The following is a 7,057-nucleotide window of genomic DNA, read 5'->3' on the forward strand; positions in this document are numbered from 1 at the left end:
ACCTTGTGTTCAAAAAAGAACATTAATTAATTTATAAAGACATAACATTTTATTTCGACAGCGTTACATTTTTAATACAAAAAATGTTCCATATGTTGTGCATTTACTTTGTATCATCAACAGGGACTCTGACTGAATAATATGACCATCACCTTTCATAAAAACAATTCAGTTATTCTTATTATCAGATATATTGATTAGCTAGATTATTACATCAATACCCACTACCTAAGTTCAAATGTCATCTAAGTAGGTCAATAAACAACAATCAATCTATTAGAACGTAATTTATAATTTATTTATTATACTTTCAATATTTGATGAATTCGCTTGGTTTGAATTTATTTCAACTTTAAACCGAATAAAATAACAACATAACGATCGTAGCAAGTACATGTTTTTTCAAGTTTTTTCCTGGCAATTTCCTTCATATTTCTGAAAGATAAGAAATGAATTTTATTCCCTGAATCATTTGTTTACTTTGAAATTAAACATTATCTATTTCAATTGAGTTTGGATTATATTTAATCAATAAACTTACTAAGCTATCGATACGATGTGATACACCTAAACAAATAAAGTCAAAATGACAGTGTTCATTAACATATATAGAATATAAGACGCTGAACTTTATACATAAACTGCGACAACAAACGTTATAATGAACAATTTTCTAGTCATTAAAGGAAAAAATACTTATAATACTGTAATGGAAATTAACCGTTCACTTATTGTAAACCGCCAGGCAGTAATCCGAGGTTCCGGGATTTATATCCTTGGTTTACAAATGATTGCGTGTGACACTATAAAGTTACAGTAATATAGTAACACTACAACATATCTTACTTAAATCAATTGTTATTTCAACACTTGAAAGAAGTAATAATTATAAAGATTTTACTCACAGAGTGAAATTTCGCACACGTATGAAAATTCTCTTTCACAAGCATATGTGTCCCAATCTCCATAATATTCACCGTAAGCGACACAATCTAATAAATCTTGATTTGACGGAACATATAGGCCTACCAAAGAATGGTCGAATGTTGCTCCTGAATAATCCCACAACAATAAACCTTCTGTTTCTATGTCGTTTAATCCCATCCAAACATCTGAAAAATAATATTTTATAGTTCCAATGTACAATTTTCTTTCTTAAGATACAAAACGTTCAAAAATGACATTGTATCCTATTGCTAATGTGAAACAAGAAGCATTTACAGACGTCGAACAGGAAAAGTGCTATTAAAAGAGGATCATTCATTGACACCGACTCACAATAAAAAATTTAAAAAGCGGTTTGTGATAATAGCTCCACTTTTCTGTTAAAGTTGAACACTTCAGACAAATAAAAACAGATTAATAACTCCGAAACCATAAAACGGCGAGGTCCTCATTTATGTTCACTGAATTTCTCTTCCAGGATATCTACCTGGCTATATAGCTAATTATCATGCTAAAGTGTACAGTTAGTCATATGTCTATTGGTAGCAAGCGCGGTTTGCGTTTTTATGTGATGCACTAAATCTCTAAATGTTACAAATCATTGCGTATTTTTGTTAACAACTATTTATATAAGACATTCACCGAAAAGACCTGTGTGCTCATTTTACATTTGATTTTTTGTCTCTTCATCTATTTAATTTACCTTCATAAACTATCTCCATATTAACTACTAAATAATGTTTATATATCAATGACAAAAAGAAAAAAACGGCTACACACACACGGACGGAGATTATTTCCATATCCCTTTGTCATCTTTTCTGTGAGGGAAAGCATGTGATTTTGTCAAATTTATTTACATTTATTCATAAAATCTGTCGTTTCTAGAAAGGTATATAATTAAATACAACACGTCTTTCATGTTACTATAAAGGTAATTGTTTTTGTGACAGTTATATTTTGGCATGAAGGCATTTCAATATCTTTATTGTTGATTGTAAGCTGATACTTTTGTTGTAATAACATTATGCCTTTTAAAGTGTCAATCAAATAGATTTCCAAAACATATTCTTTATATCTTGATTGCTCTACTCTATAGATTTACTCACAATGTATACATTGTTTATGTCACTGAAGAAAATATGAATATTCATAGAGATATTAATTATACACTTGGTTTGTATTGACTACATTACACATGAATTTACAGGATTTTCGTTGATAGTTGACAAAATAGGGTATGTTTGGTCTTCAAGTCTTTCTAAATGAAATGCATGATATAGACACAAGTGTACGGCGATAACAAGCCATCCCCAGGACCCCCTTTAAAAAACCTAGAAGTTAAAAACAAAAATGAAATTTTCTAAAACATAATAAATGAAATCGAGATATCACATATCAAATGAAAATGTAATAATGAATTTAAAAAAGGGTATACAACACTCCACTGACTGTTCGCAGAAAATATGCAATTGTGCAGTAACGTCATCATGTTTAAGTAAATGCTAGAAAAAAATATGACTGTTTCTAGAAAAAAGTGTTATTAAATGGTCTTGAGTTTTCATTAAATGTTAAATATCAAGTTGTTTGAAAATGACCTTTGGAAATGATTTGATTGCATTGTTGTAAAAATGCCAAACTGGAGCTACAGATGTTTGAAGATTTTAAATGGAGCAATAAGATATCCAAAATAAAACTTTTTAGCAAACGTTTATGACCTTTGATTTTAAACGTCAAAATCAATTCGAAAGTAAATGTGTAATTTATTTGTAGACAACTAATTAGTTAGAGCGAAGGGTTCTTCATAGTGAGATGCATGTGTGCAGGAACGGGTCTCGCTTACACGTCTTATTTCTAACGTTCAAAACATTGTTACTTAATATAGTTTGTAATAATATGTAATTGGATTAATACACAAAATGCACCAAGTGAGGAAAGTCGCCATATGGTCTTTATTGTGCTGCTGTGACGTAAACTCAAACCACATATAAAATAATAAGCTGGTCCCTTTAAAATGCTATTCTGTTAGAACGTTTTACTTACAATCGTAAACATCCATCATGTAGTTAACAAAATTGCCCTCAGATCCAGAGGTGATTTCAACAAGGTATCCATTTTTTGACTTGCAGATACTCTGCAGGAGATAAAGCAAATTCATATATTAAAGATTTTAAATAAACATATCTCTGCCCTATTATATTTTAATACAGAAGATTTTTCTCTGTATGAAATCATTTTCTGCGAGTATATTTGCCAGAAAAGTATAGCAAAGCAGCTTCAAATGTATATGACTTTTGCCATCTGTTTGATGCGCGTTGTTATCTCTTTAAAAAGATATTATTATAACTGTTTAATTCCGCTGGAAACCAATGTGTCTCTATTCGGCATTGTGACAGAGATGGTAAAAAATATCATTGTTGACGCCTCATCAAACTGAAATAATTGTTTTTATTGATGTCAACAAAATGAAAACAAATCTGCTTCATTTTGAATGTTTTTATTATAATTATTGCGCTTCTTTTGATTCATTACATTTATCTCCTGCGCATCGGTCGAATATTTCACTATCGCTAACGTCTAAAGAAACGCAAGTGCGTAAGTGTATTCAGCGAGCTGCGAAGGGTGAGTAATAAATTGACGTTTTGTGATTCATGTGCTACAGGATTTGTGATTACGTCCCTAGTATAGCCCCAGCAATGGATTTTTCATGACAGTTTTTATCACCTTAATTTTCATCAGAATGATACTAAAGTTAATTTATAAAACTGAACAATGATTTTTTTTATCACTAGCTTCATATACTGCATAACTTAAATAACGAAAGTACAGAATTGTTAAGTAACGAAATTCAACTTCCTTGATATGTTTCACAATTTCTAGCTCACAATGTCACATAGTGAGTTAGCTTTTGCGATCGCTTTTCGTTTTGCGTCCGTCCTTCCGTAAACGTTTACTTTATACAACATCTCCTCATAAACCGGTAAGCCAATTTTATCCAAACTTCAAAGGAATGTTCCTTTGGTAGTCGCCTTTAAAAATTGTTCAAAGAATTTTTATTTCATACAGAACTCTGGATGCAATGGCAACAGAAAGAAAAAAACTTAAAATATTTTCTTAAAAAAAGACCTATTGGCCCCACCCGGGGGTCACTGTTTTATCTTATATGTATATAGTCAAATCTTTTAAAAAGCACAGAGAGCTAAAGCTTAGATATTTAGCATGAAACATCTATTAATGGGTGTCTACCAAGTTTGTAAAAATAAAAGCTCTTTGGTCAAAATTGACCAAGGGTGTTATTGATTTTCCTAATATGTACAAGTATAAACAGTTTAATTTTTGTTGTTTTTGCGGACTCCAATTCTGCGGTTTTTTCGAATTTTGCCATATTTTATTTATTTTTGCGGTACTTTTTTCCGCGGCACATTCCTTAGACAAAACGTAATTTAAATTCTGCAGCTCATCTTTCGCCGTGAGCATGGTGGTACTACAATAATGTATAATCAATGCTTTGGGTTCGATTTTACAGCCTTCTTGACAGTTCTATGTACTGTAAGCGGTCAATGCAGTTTGTGGGAATATATCACATTTGCATGTAGACATTCGCATTTGTTTATCGTCGTCACCGCAAAACTGTACAGTAATTACTACTCACGTGCAAACAAATGTAAAGTGCAACACTAGAATAGTATTCATCTTCTGATCAGCGTGAAATGAAGTGTGAAAGATATCTAAACACAGATTACATACTTAGCTGACAGCAGTTTTATAAAGCTCGATGACCCGTTAACCGTTAAAATATGTTAGTCGTTATCTCATTGGAAGGCACAGTCCATAATGTAAGACACATATCGTAGCAGGTAAAAGCTACAACATGGAGAAATATTCTGCCTTTTGTTGTTGTTTTTTCTGTGGTGCTATAACTGACATAATACGCAAAAATAAAGCCACCGCAGAAAAAAAACACTTATACGGTAGTTAAAACTTTAAAAAACTTCTTTAAGATATAAAAGGAACTCCACTATTAAGTTTATTAGACTAAAAGCATAAAATTTCAATTTTTCACATAGATCAACACGAGCACTTAGAACAGGAATATAAATAAAATATAACTAAGAAATAATCAAGAAATACATTGAAAATGGTATGTTTGTGCTATTTTCAGTCCGATTTGAGTAAAAATCGTTTTAACGCTTTTCAGTTGTGGGTAATTTTTTACTATCATAATAATCATTCCGGAAAAAAGGAGCAAGCTAATGATCTGAAATTTTGCACATCAAATGGAGTAATAATCTCAAAAAAAATGTTTCAATTCCAGTCATTTCAAAAAACCTCAGTGGAGTCCCTTTAAGTATGAAAAATCTTCTTATAGGTGTCTACCGAGTTTGTTCAAATAAAAACCTCGGGTCAAAAATGCCATCTCCTCGGGGTCATTGATTTTCCTTAAATGTATACACTAAAACGTTAAAAAATCTATTAAAAACAGAGAGCTTGAGCTTAGCTATGGAACATCTTCTCGTGAGTTTGTTCCAAGTTTGTTCAAATGAAAGCCCTGGGGTAAAACTTGGCCCCGCCACGAAGGGTCATTGATTTATTTTATATGTATATTGTAAAACTTTAAAATATTAAAAACGCTAAAGCTTATCTATTCAGCATAAAAATCTTCTAATGAGATTCTACCAAGTTTGTTCAAATAAAAGCCTGGGGCCAAAATTTGCCCCGCCCCAGGGGTTGATTGATTTTCTTTACATGTACACATCTTTTGCAACTGTTTCTTTTTCCTTAGCTATAGCAACCAGTAATGTTTTACACATGCATAACTTCAGATACAAATATGAACTTTGTAATATCAGTTTCAGATTTAGATTTTATATCTGCTTTTGTTTATAATTAACAATATTATTTGTTCCCTGTCGAGGAGACCTATTTATTTATGTGAACGATTTCAGGGCAATCATGGTTCTCTATTTTTAAGTTTACAGGAATTTAAATGATTTGCTCTAAAGGGTAATTGTATCATAAAGATCTGAAAAGACGTTTTGTCCACTTTAAAGCAATATGAAAAACTATTTCAAATAGTTAACAACGTTTGAATATATGGTTGTTTAATAAGGCAGAAATATTTAGCAAAATATTGGCTAAAAATGGTTTGATTGTTTATCTGCAGCACTGCTTGATAAATATGTAATAGAAATAGTATGTTTCTATTAAAGAATACTTACAGTTATCTTATTTTCTGAAGAACTTAATCGGAACGATATCTTTGTAAAGATGTTCAATTAAGCAAACATATTTTAACTTTTAAAGTAGAAGAGGGGTGCCCGGGTCGGTTAAGCGCCACGTACTGCGCGTGAGCGGCGGATTCTATATTCAGAATGACATATAGTTTTATAAATATAATAGCATCATTATTTTATTATCTTGTGTAAATAGTATAGCCGATCTAGGACCGAACATTGGAGGTCAGGTTCTCATTCCTAAACGTAAAGATGATAAAACTTATTAAGAAGTCTAAGTAAATATATTGTTTAATTACAGATGAAGAGAACTATATACGAAATATATTTAACCCATTACTTCATATGCATTTAGTGAAAATTGGATTTTTTCATTGATAAGGCTCCTATCAAAAGTTCAAATTGCTATAAGTTTATAAAAACTGCTTCAATACTAATCACACTTGGCACAAATATTAACTAGGCCATTGCCTTTGTAACAACATGCTCAGGCTTAAATTTCCTGTTACCATCGCAACGAGGGACATCTCAAAATTGCCAAAAATCACTATTTTGCGTTGTTTTTTTTCCATCAAAATTGTTTTCAATGTGCTGCAACTTCTCAATGAATTGATATAGAGTTTAATGCTTTTAAGCGTTGGTTAAAACGTTACCTTATAATCGATCTGGGGTCATTTTAAGCCTCTCACAAGTCCAAAATTTTCTTGGCGATGAAGGAAACTGCCGTCCCCTTCAACCCCCCTTCCAAAACAGAAGGAGGCACATCCCCCTTCTAGCAGCCACCTGATGTATCTTTTGCTTGGGGCCGCGCCGAAAAAATGGTCACTTTTTATCAACATTTTTTAAACGAAAACTTGTGTTTGGGGACCAAACAGGAC

General features: G+C 31.8%; 1 long non-coding RNA gene across 1 annotated transcript; it reads right to left on the reverse strand.

Moving 5' to 3' along the window:
• Nucleotides 1–319: 319 nt before the first annotated feature.
• LOC132732384 (uncharacterized) lies at nucleotides 320–3,907 on the reverse strand. The gene is made up of 3 exons (XR_009626025.1): nucleotides 2,989–3,907; nucleotides 906–1,112; nucleotides 320–435 (listed from the first exon to the last, which is right to left on the reverse strand). It is a non-coding gene; the product is annotated as an uncharacterized LOC132732384 (long non-coding RNA).
• Between the last annotated feature and the right edge of the window lie 3,150 nt (nucleotides 3,908–7,057).

The sequence above is a fragment of the Ruditapes philippinarum genome, unplaced genomic scaffold (genome assembly GCF_026571515.1).
Source record: "Ruditapes philippinarum isolate M1 unplaced genomic scaffold, ASM2657151v2 ctg9121_1_1_1_1, whole genome shotgun sequence".
NCBI classification, from domain to species: Eukaryota; Metazoa; Mollusca; class Bivalvia; order Venerida; family Veneridae; genus Ruditapes; species Ruditapes philippinarum.